The sequence below is a fragment of the Triticum aestivum genome, chromosome 2A (genome assembly GCF_018294505.1).
Source record: "Triticum aestivum cultivar Chinese Spring chromosome 2A, IWGSC CS RefSeq v2.1, whole genome shotgun sequence".
NCBI lineage: Eukaryota > Viridiplantae > Streptophyta > Magnoliopsida > Poales > Poaceae > Triticum > Triticum aestivum.
In genome coordinates, this window is record NC_057797.1 from 123,862,553 (window position 1) to 123,881,134 (window position 18,582).

Here is an 18,582-nt window from a genome sequence, read left to right on the forward strand (position 1 = left end):
CCCCCACGTCTCATTATCTTCTCACACCCACACATACCAACACAAATACCACACACACAGAAAATTTCTCCTGGTGCCTCTATTCCCTCCCCCCTTGCATATACACACTCAAGGGAATGGAATCTCTTGTCGTGGCGTCATATTCGTCTCTCTCTCTAGACCACTCTCATTTCTCGTGCTATCTCTCCCACGCCCCGCCCCCCCCGTCGGCCCCTCTATCCATGCCTCTCTCGAATACGTAATACACACACATACCTCTCTAGGCCCCGCCAAATGCATCAACTACACATTCACACATGTTACATCACGTACCCCCTTGATCTAAAAAGCCCTCTCTTCACGTTTATTTTGCATACAACATTTCTTTTGAATAAAGTGTGGCCAAAAAATTATTTTAGAGTTTCTACATATATACAACATTACAAAGTTATATGGAGGAGTACGAACACTAATTTGCATTGCATGGTGCCTACAATGATATTTATTCCGCACTGTGAATTTGTATATTTTTATACTATATACAAAGTTAGTCATAATAAAGAGAAACGAAGAGCATCTCTCTCTCCATCGCATACCCCCCCCCTGTATGCCCCTTTCATGTATGCACACAAACTGCATCCACGCAACACTCACACAAACACATGCACCCACGCACGCACGCAACACTCACACGTACACACGCAGCCATGCACACACGCAACACTCACACGCACACACGCACGCATGCATGCACACACCAGTACACCACACGACCAACACACACTCTCACGCTCAAGTGCTCAACCTACACGTGCATGCGCACACATCAGGCCATGACAAACACATACACAACCAGGTGATTCCCGCGCACGGGTTGGAGCCTTGTCGCGCCTGCGTAAATTTGTGTTTATCTGACCTTTTGCCTATGCGAACTGACAGGTGGGACCCACAACAAACGTGGTCAATTTAACTACTCAACATGGCGCCACGCAGACTATTTGGCCGGTCAACAGAGTGCAATCTGATGCCGAGCTATGAGCAAGTGACCGTATAATCACCGCAAAACGTATATAGTGACCGTAATCAGCTTATTCTGAAGTTCGGTGACCATATTACGCTTTTCTCTCTGTAGGCCCTCCAAAACTACATCTCTACACGTTCTCGCATGTTACATCTATTAACTATGCAATACAACACTACAACTACACTCTAACACAATAAATCATATGTGTTTTTAGTTTTACTAGATATCATATTGCTACTTATAATTATTCAGTTCGCATACATTAAAATTGCCTTTGAAATGTATGTCCAGTATCATCTACCGCGCGGGAAAAATCCCGCCCTTTCCTGTTTAATCGGGTTTGTATCGATGGATCGTGCGAAACAGCAAAACTATAGTACTATACAGTACAAGTGACAGTTCACTGGGCCGTCGTGTCGTCTACTCCTCTGTCATAACAGTGGAGCGCTCGCTTTCATAAATCTTCTAGTCCCTTTCGCCGACATGTGGGACATCAAGCTACCGGGTCCACATGCCATACCAGAATACAGTGCAGAGCAGCCGGGGTGAAGCACCCCAGTCATGACGCCGGTGTAGTAATGAGCAATGAGGCGTCAAATCACAAAGCTGCACCTTTCCCGCAGTTAAGTTGGAGGGACGAAGCAACCATCATTTCACTCATTGCTGAATCCGCTTCTCCCTCATCTTCTTCAACTTAACCACGTGTTGCTTCTGCCGTTGTTCTGCCTCATGTGGGACGCGGATCAGCTTGGTAAAGCACTAACACGTGGGACCGCATGTTAGCAAACCGCCAGGACAACATCCTCGGAAAATAAGAAGCCTGATCCTAGACTTACAAAGGGCTACGTAGCTGCTACGTATACTTTCCATCTATTCTATATATGCCCCCCTAATTTTCAGGTGGGGTGGGCCTAATCCTCTCCTTTAATCCAATCAAATAGTCCCACATCACATCAGTTCGTAACTTTACATAAACCATTACGTGGATGTAGCATTGCTCAAATAAGAAACCTCCCCCGCCATCCGCGCGGCAAAATCACCTCCTTTTTACTAATCTCGATTCTATAATTTTTTAGATCAATATAATTGAGATTTGTATAGATAGCACACAGGAGCAAAACCAAGTGGTACGGTTAAGGGCATCCACAATGTGTAGCCAAATGTGAAAATAGCTTTTGGCATCGTGGGAACCATTGTGGACGGTGTTGCCAAAGCCAAAAAGATGGAACCGAAGCTCCCTGATTGATTGATTGAAGGAATAGAAAAATGCAACGTCTCTCCTCTTTCTCCCATGCTTGGACGCATGTAGTACAGTATAGAGCACAGAGTCTACTCCCCTGTCCCTTCTATCACAAATCACAAAGCAGTGAGGCGTCAAATCACAAAAGCACGGACGAAGCAACCATCATTTCACTCTTCGCTGACTCCGCTTCTCCATCGTCTTCTTCGAGAAGCCATCTCACCGCATTAGTTACTCCTAGTAGTACTAGTAAAGGACTTCCTGGATGCAAATAAGGCGGTTGTCTCGGCTTGCAGGCGGCACTTGCGAACGACTTACCGTGGTCTCCCTCAATGGTGTTCTCCGTCGAACGCACTTCGCCAAACCACCAAAAAAATATCGTCGACGTCACCGCAATGGGGAAGGAAGTCAAATATAGTTACTACCTCCATTTTTTGTACACAAGGCCAGTATATCAAAATTACAATTTGCAAAGGGCCACTAACACTAATCGAGGCAAAATTGATGGGGTTAGCAACCAAGGACATTAATATCCCCTGCATGCATGCGGAAGTGAGAAGGTTGGTTTGCATGGCGCTGCATTAATCAAGCGATGAGGAGTGAGATGGTTAGCTCTTTGGTCTTTGGAGAAAAAAATACGCATTAATTGACACGTGAAACGAGGATTTGTATCGATTAAATCCCGCGAAGGAAAACCCAGCCTTTCTTTTTTAACACTAGTACTCCTAGTACGTACGTACTTATCCTGTTTGGGTCTAGGCCTTGCATTGCCAAACTTCGCCACACATTTTTGCCAAGCTTGCCTAAAGTTTTCAAAATGAGAAGGAGGTACACTTGTGCACGGCTATCGCGGTCGCACCGCACCCTCACACGGTCCCTCCTGCACGCCGCGGTCGCACCGCACCCTCACACAGTCGCTCCTGCACGCCGCAAACCCAACCAAGGGAACACACCCTCACTGACACGTGCTGCCGCATGTGAACACACCAAACTCAGCCATCCTATCACTGACACATAATTTTCGTTCATAGAGTATGTTTATCCAACCGCATGTTGGGGAGTATCCGTACAACCCGTGCGGTGGTCTGTTGGGGAAGAAGAAGAGGTGAGGAAGAAGGAAAGAAGGGTTAGGAGACATAGGATATTCATCCAACCGCCTGAAATGGTAGACTGACCCAAGTCAGGCAACTTGCATAACAAATATATGTTTTTACACAGCAAAAGATCCATAAAAACAACAACATAAAGAAAAACTATCACCGCTCGCGGAAAGAGACGACCTCGTCGTCTTTGGCTGCCGGCGCGAACCAGCCGACGTGTGTCTCTGCATCGTGGTTGTCCTCGGCCTCCAGCTACTCGTTCAAGCGGAGCGTGTGGGTGCTCTACACGGACAAGAGCACAGCCCGGTTCAAGTCGAGGACGTCCGGTTCCGCCTGCAGGAGGGCCTCGATGGCAGCGGCATCCGCGCGCTCCGCGTTGAGTCGAGCCTCCGCTGCCCGGTTCAAGTCCAGGACGTCCGGTTCCGCCTGCAGGAGAGTGTCGATGAGAGCGGCATCTGCACGCTCTGTGTCGAGTCGAGCCTCTGCCGCCTGGTTCAAGTCCAGGACGTCCGGTTCCGCCTGCAGGAGGGCCTCGATGGCAGCGGCATCCGCGCGCTCCGCCTCAAGTTGAGCCTCCGCCGCCCGGTTCACATCCACGACATCCGGTTCCGCCTACAGGAGAGCCTCGATAGCAGCGGCATGCGCGCGCTCTGCGTCGAGTTGAGCCTCTGCCTCCCGGTCCTCCTTTAGTATCGCCATGTTGAACCGTTGGTCCGCCTGCACCATGGGGGACTCGAACGCTGGCACGAAGTCGACGTCCATCGTATCATACCCATCGGGGGCCTTCTGTGTCGCGGCCTCCGCCATGAACATTGGATCGGCTTCCTCCTCCTCGTAGCTTGGCTCCAGAGAACTCGGGGATTGGCCCGCCGCAAAGCGAGCTTGGGAACGGAGGTCTGTGGCGCCGACCGCCGCCGTGATTTCTGCGCGGCGCTCTGGCGTCAGCATCTTGTAGTAAGTGATCTTGCGGCACACCATGGCTTTCCGGTGAACTAGGGGACGCTTGATGCGGGCTAGGGGATCGAAAGGTGGGGGAATGGGCTAGAGATTTGGTGTGGTTTTAGGGCAGTGGCTGGCGTAGGCCGAGCAGCGAAGGTTCTGGTGTGAATAGTGGTTCCGGTGACAACCGGTCAATCGGTTTTGACTGTACATCACTCTTGTCGCGTTCGCGTTGCAGCCCGGCACGCTGGACCCTCCATGTCGCTCACCGAATGGAACGCGCTTCGTCTTGCGTTTTCGCTCGCTTGTGGGACCGCAGTTGAGAGCAAACCGACGTACCTCCCCCTCCCCTGCCCGCGTCATTTATTATACCACCACTCCCTCTATTTTATGCGGAGTAAATAAAAACAGAGGGAGTATACTATGGATGAGGATCCCCTGACGTGGCCGAACCCATTGAGTAACTGACATGCGGGGCCTAGCAAGCATGGGGTCCGCCAGTAAGTGACCGAAAGGGAGGGTAAGGCAGGGATACCTACGTTAGAGGATCCACTTCCACTATACTACTTTGACCAAATGTTAGAGTAATAATATATGACTGCAACTTACACAAATGTTAGAGTAATAATATATGACATGCAACTTACACAAAGCATACAGGGTCTAATGCGTTTTTCGAGGCTAACTTTGACCGAATGTTAGAGTAATAATATATGACATGCAACTTACACAAAGCATACGGTCAAATTCGTATGTGAAAGGAGTTTCCAATGATATAATTTTCACATTATACATCTCATGTACTATTAATCTTGTCAATAGTCAAATTGGAAACCATCTCGAGTACAAATCTAGGAGTACGTACGAATCTAACAATATTGATTGGGCGTTGTTGAATGTTGATACCTTTTTGATCAAAGTAGATATACTTTGACTACACATAAAACTTATATGTAAACTAGAAAGGATAGGAGGGAGTATATTGTACGTTCAAAAATGAAACGAACATTGAATACCCTTTATATATGATTTGCGGATGCTATGATCACCGGTTCACAATTTTGAATCCGCCTTAGGTATCACGTGCCCCCACTCGTTCCCTCTCGATTTCATCTTGGGGTCCGGAGATCTATTGAAAGAGGACTTGGGTGGGCACATGCGAATGATACTCGATGGAATGTTCAAATGAGGCATGCGGGAGGATGGACTCGACTGGAGGGCGACATGATCGATGGAGAAGAGGGTTGGAGAGGAATGAGAAATAAGCAAACGCCACATGATTATACTTGAAGGGCTCAAATAAACAATAAGTTGTCTCGCTTGGCCTACATAGTGAAAGGCCTAATGCGCAACGCGGAGCACTAACGCTCGAATATGGCCGGGAAAACAGGGAAACAGACATGTGGGGCACGCCCGTCGGGACGACGTAGCGCAGACTAGTCCAATGGAGGAGCTGGCCCATGACCTCCTCGCCACCGACAACCGTTCATGTGGGTCGTTGGGGCCAACAATGGGGCGCAGCTCCAGCACTGCCTCTAGACATGGCGACCGCGGTGAGCGACACGCTCATATCGTCGCTAGACACGGTCGGTTTCAGTTTGCCGAGGGTGGCGTTAGTGCTGTGGCACGACCAACGGTATGTTTGGTTTGTGCCCAAGGTTGCCCCATCAAAGCATTGGGTAGCCAAAATTTTGGTTGAGGTATTGGTTGCCCATGATTTGGCCGACATTGGCAAGAAATATGAACTTGAGTCGGCTAGAGTTCATTGGCATGTCAAAGAAATGGCAACCATCCAAACAAAGACCAATCTTTGGGTCATGACCAAAATTTTGGTTGAGGTATTGGTTGCCCATGATTTGGCCGACATTGGCAAGAAAAATAAACTAGAGTTGGCTAGAGTTCATTGGCATGCCAAAAAAATGGCAACCATCCAAACAAAGACCAATCTTTTGGTCATGACCAAAATTTTGGCAAGGTGCACTTTGGCCACAATCCAAACACACCCCAACACCCAGCTCGTCGAGGATGCACGGGGCGCCGTGACGCATCAGCGGAGTGATGTAGCGCGGCCAACTGCATCCTCTGGACCTGAGACCATGTCGGGTCGTCTTTCTTTTTCAATGACATGCGGGGATCACATGTGAGCAAAGGGCATCTCCAATGTTGCCACGACCGCAGCTGACTACCCTGGCACACCAAAACCCTCGTCCCTCGCGCCATCGCACGGTGCGTTCCCAACCGGCGCCAGCTGCCCGCATTCATGCCGTCCGTTCGTATGTCGTCATTAAGAGGCTCGGTGCCCGCAGAACAAACTCCGGCAACTTAATGACGCACCCGAACGCTTGGCCTCACCGGAATGAGCTACTTAAAGCGGCAACGCCCAGCTAACCTCCACACCATAGCGCATCGTCCTCCTACCTGGAACCACATCCGCCATGACCGCAAGCGCGAACACTCTGCGGGAGAGCTTGTCTTCGGGGATGGAGCTCGAGGTCGCCGCCCTCGCTCAAGTAGCCGCACAAGCGGTGGCCACGCTGGCGGCCGACGATGGGAGCACCGTCAGCCACGCGTCCTACTTGCCGCAGTCCAACGTCCGGCACCGCCGAGGTCGGGGACTCCTCCGAGGATGAGTAGGCCATGGGAGGCGGCAGGGCATGGTGTGCCAACTGGCCGGTCCGTCTCCCGTGTTCTACTTTTCCTCGCCGGAGACCGCACCTTCACTTCACGGGTCTTGAACCCCACCCCCGTACATGGAGATCACAGATGGAGGACGTCGGTCTCCACCGTAGAATAGGTTTAGGGTCGGGTTTCTTTTATTTTTTTGTCGTATAAAAGTTCGAAATGTAATGAAAATCTGCCGTGTTTGCATTAATCTCGTCCAGTGTATATGAACTTTCACAATATTATACATATTGTAGGAGTACTAGCAAGATGCCCATGCATTGCACGGAAGATCAAGATCTTGTGGGAGAAAAGGATGAACGAGGGAAAGCCTTATCTGCAAATGTGGAGAGGAGTGCGGGTAAATTATCATAGTTTCCTTCCTATCCGTTAGATATAGATCAGACGGCCTACATTGCAGGATCGGACACATCTTTCTACATCTACGAGAACCTACGAAAGGGTTAGCGTAAATTGCCTCTCTCTCTCCTCCCCTGATTTTCGTGGTGGTGGGCCCCTCCCTCCCCCCAATCTACAATCAACAACTCACACGTTTCACATTACGTTAATTACGTAATTGGGATTACGTAGGTGTAGCATTACTCGTCCTAAAAAACCCAACTAAGACAACCTCCCAGCATATCGCGCGGGAAAAGACCCGGCCGCTCCGTTTTAGTTGGGATTACCGGATTACTAGTAGTAGTATCGATGGATCACACGAAGCAACAATTTTTTTTTGAGGGGGTGAAGCACCTAGTTTAAAAGGAAAAAATGTGGTACACTCACAACACTCCTGTCGTGGTCGCATTGCACCCCACACACGTTCAGTCCTTCACATGGCTCACGCAAACAGAACGCGCTTTGGCTTGCCTCTTCACTGACACGTGGGACTGCACTTGGAGAAACCGACCATGCGCCAAACTCTCCCGCCCACCGCGCGAAAATCCTCCCCCCCCCCACACCCAAAAATTCCCCTCAAATCCGATTCAACCGCCCTTCGGCCAACTAGCCAATAATATTCCCCCAACCCCCCTCCCCCCTGTCCCCCTCCACTCCATTCGCTCCGCCAAACCCGCCCTCCCCGCCGCGCCGATACGTCGGCGCCGCGGTTCGGCGATCCTCTCACTCCCACAGTACGATCTCGTATATTGCCATCCTCTAGCCGCGCCGCCACCTCTGGCTACGTTCTTGTGGAGGCGCACGGCGGTCAGCGCCGCCACCGCTGGCAACGTTCGTGTGGAGACGCACGGCGGTCAGCTTCTCCCATGGTACGCGCATTCTAGACTGAGGCCCCGTTCATGTCGGTGTAGCGCTGAATGTTAGCTGATAGACGTTGTTAATCTCACTATTTGCCGAAGTAGTTTACTGTCAATATGCTCTGCTTAAGAAGCTTCCTTGCCCTGTTCTGCACTCAATCTGCTTAGCTGAGATGGCATGCAAAGGCCGATTAGTTGCTAAAATATCCTGCCATATATTTATTGTGACATAGATTCCATGGTCTAGTAGTCAATCTGTTAGCTGAAATAGCTCTACACCGTTTTATACTCGATCTTTGTTGTTGCGATGGCCTTCGATAGTTCGATGGCTGTGTGCTCGGCCTCATTAACTGCTGAAACAGCCTGCCATAATTTGGCACTCAAATCCGTTTGCTGAATTAGCTTTACATATATTTCGTTACTTAGATCTGCTCGTCCAAATATCTTGCCATAGCTTTAGACATCGACCTAGGTATTATTTTTCTGGACTTCATAAAAAAGTATATATGTTTTTCCTGTAATATCTAGTAGAAGAACTAATTTGTATGTCTAACAGATGGACATGACTTGGATAACTTCTGCTCGAAGATTCTCCGCTGCATATGTCGAGGGGGTTGAAAACTTCATGAACTTTTTCAGAGCTGAGTACGGTGGTCCGAAATCAGATGTGCCCTGCCCGTGTAGCAGTTGTATGAATTCAGTTACAAGACCCCAGTCAACTGTGCAAAATCATCTACACTTGTATGGGATGCCGGTCACATATACTAGGTGGGTTCATCATGGTGAAGCTATGAACGTCAATGTTATTGACTACGTGGAAGCGGCAGATCACCATCTTGATCTGCCTGATGCTCAGGTGGAAGAGGAGGAGGAGGAGGTGGTGGTGGCGGAGCCAGTGAGTTTGACCAACATTGAAACAATGCTACGAAATGCTCGTGCATTCCGTGAACTTTCACCTGCAGAAGAAAAATGGTGGGCCTGCATGTTGGAACAATGCAACGTTGCTGTCATCCCAGGAAATAAGCTGTCAGTATTCTCAGCTATGGTCACCTTTCTTCAGGTGAAGACATCTGAGCGGATGGCCAACAAATCATTCGATGCGATGTTGGCTGCTTTCCGCGAATCTTTCCCAGATGCGTATGAGCTGCCACACACCTACAGTAAAATGAAGAATTGCCTTTTGAAGGAAATATGCCCTAGAGGCAATAATAAAGTTATTATTTATTTCCTTATAATCATGATAAATGTTTATTATTCATGCTAGAATTGTATTTTCTGGAAACATAATACATGTGTGAATACATAGACAAACAGAGTGTCACTAGTATGCCTCTACTTGACTAGCTCGTTAATCAAAGATGGTTATGTTTCCTAACCATGAACAATGAGTTGTTATTTGATTAACGAGGTCACATCATTAGTAGAATGATCTGATTGACATGACCCATTCCATTAGCTTAGCACCTGATCGTTTAGTATGTTGCTATTGCTTTCTTCATGACTTATACATGTTCCTATGACTATGAGATTATGCAACTCCCGTTTACCGGAGGAACACTTTGGGTACTACCAAACGTCACAACGTAAATGGGTGATTATAAAGGAGTACTACAGGTGTCTCCAATGGTCGATGTTGGGTTGGCGTATTTCGAGATTAGGATTTGTCACTCCGATTGTCGGAGAGGTATCTCTGGGCCCTCTCGGTAATACACATCACATAAGCCTTGCAAGCATTACAACTAATATGTTAGTTGTGAGATGATGTATTACGGAACGAGTAAAGAGACTTGCCGGTAACGAGATTGAACTAGGTATTGGATACCGACGATCGAATCTCGGGCAAGTAACATACCGATGACAAAGGGAACAACGTATGTTGTTATGCGGTCTGACCGATAAAGATCTTCGTAGAATATGTAGGAGCCAATATGGGCATCCAGGTCCCGCTATTGGTTATTGACCAGAGACATGTCTCGGTCATGTCTACATTGTTCTCGAACCCGTAGGGTCCGCACGCTTAAGGTTACGATGACAGTTATATTATGAGTTTATGCATTTTGATGTACCGAAGGTTGTTCGGAGTCCCGGATGTGATCACGGACATGACGAGGAGTCTCGAAATGGTCGAGACATAAAGATTGATATATTGGAAGCCTATGTTTGGACATCGGAAGTGTTCCGGGTGAAATCGGGATTTTACCGGGTTACCGGGAGGTTACCGGAACCCCCCGGGAACCACATGGGCCTTCATGGGCCTTAGTGGAAAGGAGAAAGGGGCAGCCCAAGGGGGCTGCGCGCCTCCCCCCTTCCCCTAGTCCTATTAGGACTAGGAGAGGTGGCCGGCCACCCCTCTCCCTCTTTCCCCCTTGGGAATCCTAGTTGGAATAGGATTGGAGGGGAGTCCTACTCCCGGTAGGAGTAGGACTCCTCCTGCGCCTCCTCCTCCTGGCCGGCGCACCCTCCCCCCTTGGCTCCTTTATATACTGAGGCAGGGGCACCTCTAAACATACAGGTTGACACAAGTTGATCCACGTGATCAATTCCTTAGCCGTGTGCGGTGCCCCCTGCCACCATATTCCTCGATAATACTGTAGCGGAGTTTAGGCGAAGCCCTGCTGCTGTAGTTCATCAAGATCGTCACCACGCCGTCGTGCTGACGGAACTCTTCCCCGACACTTTGCTGGATCGGAGTTCGGGGATCATCATCGAGCTGAACGTGTGCTCGAACTCGGAGGTGCCGTAGTTTCGGTGCTTGATCGGTTGGATCGTGAAGACGTACGACTACTTCCTCTACGTCGTGTCATCGCTTCCGCTGTCGGTCTGCGTAGGGTACGTAGACAACACTCTCCTCTCGTTGCTATGCATCACATGATCCTGTGTGCGCGTAGGAAATTTTTTGAAATTACTACGAAACCCAACAGTGGCATCCGAGCCTAGGTTAATGATGTTGATGTTATATGCATGAGTAGAACACAAGTGAGTTGTGGACGATACAAGTCATACTGCCTACCAGCATGTCATATTTTGGTTCAGCGGTATTGTTGGACGAGACGACCCGGACCAACCTTACGCGTACGCTTACGCGAGACCGGTTCCCTCGACGTGCTTTGCACAGAGATGGCTTGCGGGCGACTGCCTCTCCAACTTTAGTTGAACCAAGTATGGCTACGCCCGGTCCTTGCGAAGGTTAAAACGGAGTCTATTTGACAAACTATCGTTGTGGTTTTGATGCGTAGGTGAGATTGGTTCTTACTTAAGCCCGTAGCAGCCACGTAAAACATGCAACAACAAAGTAGAGGACGTCTAACTTGTTTTTGCAGGGCATGTTGTGATGTGATATGGTCAAGGCATGATGCTGAATTTTATTGTATGAGATGATCATGTTTTGTAACCAAGTTATCGGCAACTGGCAGGAGCCATATGGTTGTCGCTTTATTGTATGCAATGCAATCGCGATGTAATGCTTTACTTTATTACTAAACGGTAGTGATAGTCGTGGAAGCATAAGATTGGCGAGACGACAACGATGCTACGATGGAGATCAAGGTGTCGCGCCGGTGACGATGGTGATCATGACGGTGCTTCGGAGATGGAGATCACAAGCACAAGATGATGATGGCCATATCATATCACTTATATTGATTGCATGTGATGTTTATCTTTTTATGCATCTTATCTTGCTTTGATTGACGGTAGCATTATAAGATGATCTCTCACTAAATTATCAAGAAGTGTTCTCCCTGAGTATGCACCGTTGCAAAAGTTCTTCGTGCTGAGACACCACGTGATGATCGGGTGTGATAGGCTCTACGTTCAAATACAACGGGTGCAAAACAGTTGCGCACGCAGAATACTCAGGTTAAACTTGACGAGCCTAGCATATGCAGATATGGCCTCGGAACACGGAGACCGAAAGGTCGAGCGTGAATCATATAGTAGATATGATCAACATAAAGATGTTCACCGATGAAACTACTCCATCTCACGTGATGATCGGACATGGTTTAGTTGATTTGGATCACGTGATCACTTAGAGGATTAGAGGGATGTCTATCTAAGTGGGAGTTCTTTAATAATATGATTAATTGAACTTAAAATTTATCATGAACTTAGTCCCTGATAGTATCTTGCTTGTTTATGTTGATTGTAGATAGATGGCTCGTGCTGTTGTTCCGTTGAATTTTAATGCGTTCCTTGAGAAAGCAAAGTTGAAAGATGATGGTAGCAATTACACGGACTGGGTCCGTAACTTGAGGATTATCCTCATTGCTGCACAGAAGAATTACGTCCTGGAAGCACCGCTGGGTGCCAGGCCTGCTGCTGGAGCAACGCCAGATGTTATGAACGTCTGGCAGAGCAAAGCTGATGACTACTCGATAGTTCAGTGTGCCATGCTTTACGGCTTAGAATCGGGACTTCAACGACGTTTTGAACGTCATGGAGCATATGAGATGTTCCAGGAGTTGAAGTTAATATTTCAAGCAAATGCCCGGATTGAGAGATATGAAGTCTCCAATAAGTTCTATAGCTGCAAGATGGAGGAGAACAGTTCTGTCAGTGAGCATATACTCAAAATGTCTGGGTATAATAATCACTTGATTCAATTGGGAGTTAATCTTCCAGATGATTGCGTCATTGACAGAATTCTCCAATCACTGCCACCAAGCTACAAGAGCTTCGTGATGAACTATAATATGCAAGGGATGAACAAGACTATTCCCGAGCTCTTCGCAATGCTGAAAGCTGCGGAGGTAGAAATCAAGAAGGAGCATCAAGTGTTGATGGTTAACAAGACCACTAGTTTCAAGAAAAAGGGCAAAGGGAAGAAAAAAGGGGAACTTCAAAAAGAACGGCAAGCAAGTTGCTGCTCAAGAGAAGAAACCCAAGTCTAGACCTAAGCCTGAAACTGAGTGCTTCTACTGCAAGCAGACTGGTCACTGGAAGCGGAACTGCCCCAAGTATTTGGCGGATAAGAAGGATGGCAAGGTGAACAAAGGTATATGTGATATACATGTTATTGATGTGTACCTTACCAATGCTCGCAGTAGCACCTGGGTATTTTATACTGGTTCTGTTGCTAATATTTGCAACTCGAAACAGGGACTACAGAATAAGCGGGCACTGGCAAAGGACGAGGTGACGATGTGCGTGGGAAACGGTTCCAAAGTCGATGTGATCGCGGTCGGCACGCTACCTCTACATCTACCTTCGGGATTAATATTAGACCTAAATAATTGTTATTTGGTGCCAGCGTTGAGCATGAACATTATATCTGGATCTTGTTTAATGCGAGACGGTTATTCATTTAAATCAGAGAATAATGGTTGTTCTATTTATATGAGTAATATCTTTTATGGTCATGCACCCTTGAAGAGTGGTCTATTCTTACTAAATCTCGATAGTAGTAATACACATATTCATAATGTTGAAACCAAAAGATGCAGAGTTGATAATGAAAGTGCAACTTATTTGTGGCACTGTCGTTTAGGTCATATCGGTGTAAAACGCATGAAGAAACTCCATACTAATGGACTTTTGGAACCACTTGATTATGAATCACTTGGTACTTGCGAACCGTGCCTCATGGGCAAGATGACTAAAACACCGTTCTCCGGTACTATGGAGAGAGCAACAGATTTGTTGGAAATCATACATACCGATGTATGTGGTCCGATGAATATTGAGGCTCGTGGCGGATATCGTTATTTTCTCACCTTCACAGATGATTTGAGCAGATATGGATATATCTACTTAATGAAGCATAAGTCTGAAACATTTGAAAAGTTCAAAGAATTTCAGAGTGAAGTTGAAAATCATCGTAACAAGAAAATAAAGTTTCTACGATCTGATCGTGGAGGAGAATATTTGAGTTACGAGTTTGGTGTACATTTGAAAAACTGTGGAATAGTTTCGCAACTCACGCCACCCGGAACACCACAGCGTAATGGTGTGTCCGAACGTCGTAATCGTACTTTACTAGATATGGTGCGATCTATGATGTCTCTTACTGATTTACCGCTATCATTTTGGGGTTATGCTTTAGAGACGGCCGCATTCACGTTAAATAGGGCACCATCAAAATCCGTTGAGACGACGCCTTATGAACTGTGGTTTGGCAAGAAACCAAAGTTGTCGTTTCTTAAAGTTTGGGGCTGCGATGCTTATGTGAAAAAGCTTCAACCTGATAAGCTCGAACCCAAATCGGAGAAATGTGTATTCATAGGATACCCAAAGGAAACTGTTGGGTACACCTTCTATCACAGATCCGAAGGCAAAACATTTGTTGCTAAGAATGGATCATTTCTAGAGAAGGAGTTTCTCTCAAAAGAAGTGAGTGGGAGGAAAGTAGAACTTGACGAGGTAACTGTACCTGCTCCCTTACTGGAAAGTAGTTCATCACAGAAAACTGTTTCAGTGACACCTACACCAGTTAGTGAGGAAGCCAATGATAATGATCATGAAACTTCAGATCAAGATACTACTGAACTTCGTAGATCAACCAGAGTAAGATCCGCACCAGAGTGGTACGGTAATCCTGTTCTGGAGGTCATGCTACTAGATCATGATGAACCTACGAACTATGAAGAAGCGATGGTGAGCCCAGATTCCGCAAAGTGGCTTGAAGCCATGAAATCTGAGATGGGATCCATGTATGAGAACAAAGTATGGACTTTGGTAGACTTGCCCGATGATCGGCAAGCAATTGAGAATAAATGGATTTTTAAGAAGAAGACTGACGCTGATGGTAATGTTACTGTCTACAAAGCTCGACTTGTCGCAAAAGGTTTTCGACAAGTTCAAGGAATTGACTACGATGAGACCTTCTCACCCGTAGCGATGCTTAAGTCCGTCCGAATCATGTTAGCAATTGCCGCATTTTATGATTATGAAATTTGGCAAATGGATGTCAAAACTGCATTCCTGAATGGATTCCTGGAAGAAGAGTTGTATATGATGCAACCAGAAGGTTTTGTCGATCCAAAGGGAGCTAACAAAGTGTGCAAGCTCCAGCGATCCATTTATGGACTGGTGCAAGCCTCTCGGAGTTGGAATAAACGTTTTGATAGTGTGATCAAAGCATTTGGTTTTATACAGACTTTCGGAGAAGCCTGTATTTACAAGAAAGTGAGTGGGAGCTCTGTAGCATTTCTGATATTATATGTGGATGACATATTACTGATTGGAAATGATATAGAATTTCTGGATAGCATAAAGGGATACTTGAATAAAAGTTTTTCAATGAAAGACCTCGGTGAAGCTGCTTACATATTAGGCATTAAGATCTATAGAGATAGATCAAGACGCTTAATTGGACTTTCACAAAGCACATACCTTGACAAAATTTTGAAGAAGTTCAAAATGGATCAAGCAAAGAAAGGGTTCTTGCCTGTGTTACAAGGTGTGAAATTGAGTAAGACTCAATGCCCGACCACTGCAGAAGATAGAGAGAATATGAAAGATGTTCCCTATGCATCAGCCATAGGCTCTATCATGTATGCAATGCTGTGTACCAGACCTGATGTGTGCCTTGCTATAAGTTTAGCAGGGAGGTACCAAAGTAATCCAGGAATGGATCACTGGACAGCGGTCAAGAACATCCTGAAATACCTGAAAAGGACTAAGGATATGTTTCTCGTATATGGAAGTGACAAAGAGCTCATCGTAAAAGGTTACGTTGATGCAAGCTTTGACACTGATCCGGACGATTCTAAATCGCAAACCGGATACGTGTTTACATTAAACGGTGGAGCTGTCAGTTGGTGCAGTTCTAAACAAAGCGTCGTAGCGGGATCTACATGTGAAGCGGAATACATAGCTGCTTCGGAAGCAGCAAATGAAGGAGTCTGGATGAAGGAGTTCATATCCGATCTAGGTGTCATACCTAGTGCATCGGGTCCAATGAAAATCTTTTGTGACAATACTGGTGCAATTGCCTTGGCAAAGGAATCCAGATTTCACAAAAGGACCAAACACATCAAGAGACGCTTCAACTCCATCCGGGATCTAGTCCAGGTAGGAGACATAGAGATTTGCAAGATACATACGGATCTGAATGTTGCAGACCCGTTGACTAAGCCTCTTCCACGAGCAAAACATGATCAGCACCAAAGCTCCATGGGTGTTAGATTCATTACAGTGTAATCTAGATTATTGACTCTAGTGCAAGTGGGAGACTGAAGGAAATATGCCCTAGAGGCAATAATAAAGTTATTATTTATTTCCTTATAATCATGATAAATGTTTATTATTCATGCTAGAATTGTATTTTCCGGAAACATAATACATGTGTGAATACATAGACAAACAGAGTGTCACTAGTATGCCTCTACTTGACTAGCTCGTTAATCAAAGATGGTTATGTTTCCTAACCATGAACAATGAGTTGTTATTTGATTAACGAGGTCACATCATTAGTAGAATGATCTGATTGACATGACCCATTCCATTAGCTTAGCACCTGATCGTTTAGTATGTTGCTATTGCTTTCTTCATGACTTATACATGTTCCTATGACTATGAGATTATGCAACTCCCGTTTACCGGAGGAACACTTTGGGTACTACCAAACGTCACAACGTAAATGGGTGATTATAAAGGAGTACTACAGGTGTCTCCAATGGTCGATGTTGGGTTGGCGTATTTCGAGATTAGGATTTGTCACTCCGATTGTCGGAGAGGTATCTCTGGGCCCTCTCGGTAATACACATCACATAAGCCTTGCAAGCATTAAACTAATATGTTAGTTGTGAGATGATGTATTACGGAACGAGTAAAGAGACTTGCCGGTAACGAGATTGAACTAGGTATTGGATACCGACGATCGAATCTCGGGCAAGTAACATACCGATGACAAAGGGAACAACGTATGTTGTTATGCGGTCTGACCGATAAAGATCTTCGTAGAATATGTAGGAGCCAATATGGGCATCCAGGTCCCGCTATTGGTTATTGACCAGAGACATGTCTCGGTCATGTCTACATTGTTCTCGAACCCGTAGGGTCCGCACGCTTAAGGTTACGATGACAGTTATATTATGAGTTTATGCATTTTGATGTACCGAAGGTTGTTCGGAGTCCCGGATGTGATCACGGACATGACGAGGAGTCTCGAAATGGTCGAGACATAAAGATTGATATATTGGAAGCCTATGTTTGGACATCGGAAGTGTTCCGGGTGAAATCGGGATTTTACCGGGTTACCGGGAGGTTACCGGAACCCCCCGGGAACCACATGGGCCTTCATGGGCCTTAGTGGAAAGGAGAAAGGGGCAGCCCAAGGGGGCTGCGCGCCTCCCCCTTCCCTTAGTCCTATTAGGACTAGGAGAGGTGGCCGGCCACCCCTCTCCCTCTTTCCCCCTTGGGAAGCCTAGTTGGAATAGGATTGGAGGGGAGTCCTACTCCCGGTAGGAGTAGGACTCCTCCTGCGCCTCCTCCCCCTGGCCGGCGCACCCTCCCCCCTTGGCTCCTTTATATACTGAGGCAGGGGCACCTCTAAACATACAGGTTGACACAAGTTGATCCACGTGATCAATTCCTTAGCCGTGTGCGGTGCCCCCTGCCACCATATTCCTCGATAATACTGTAGCGGAGTTTAGGCGAAGCCCTGCTGCTGTAGTTCATCAAGATCGTCACCACGCTGTCGTGCTGACGGAACTCTTCCCCGACACTTTGCTGGATCGGAGTTCGGGGATCGTCATCGAGCTGAACGTGTGCTCGAACTCGGAGGTGCCGTAGTTTCGGTGCTTGATCGGTTGGATCGTGAAGACGTACGACTACTTCCTCTACGTCGTGTCATCGCTTCCGCAGTCGGTCTGCGTAGGGTACGTAGACAACACTCTCCTCTCGTTGCTATGCATCACATGATCCTGTGTGCGCGTAGGAAATTTTTTGAAATTACTACGAAACCCAACACCTTTGTCTAGTTGGAATTGGATATGATATGATCCATGTTTGTAAGAATAATTGTGTTCTGTTCCGGAAGGATTATGCCAACTTAAGTGAATGCCCGAAATGCAAATCATCAAGATGGAAAGATGGCGATGCTGTGAAGAGGATTCCTCATAATGTTCTGAGACATTTTCCAATTACACGAAGATTGCAGAGGTTGTTTCATGATGCTCAAACAAGAGAGGATGTACTGTGGCATTCTAGGAACCAGGAGTACAAAGATCAGAATGTAATGAGCCATCCATCTCATGGTAGTGAGTGGAAAAGCTTCAATGATAAACACAAAGAGTTTGTTGCTGACCTGAGAAACATAAGACTTGGCTTAGCTTCAGATGGATTTAACCCATATGGCCACCAGAGCACCACATATAGCATGTGGCCAGTGCTTGTTATCCCTTACAACATGCCTCCAAATGTCTGCACCAAAGAATCAAA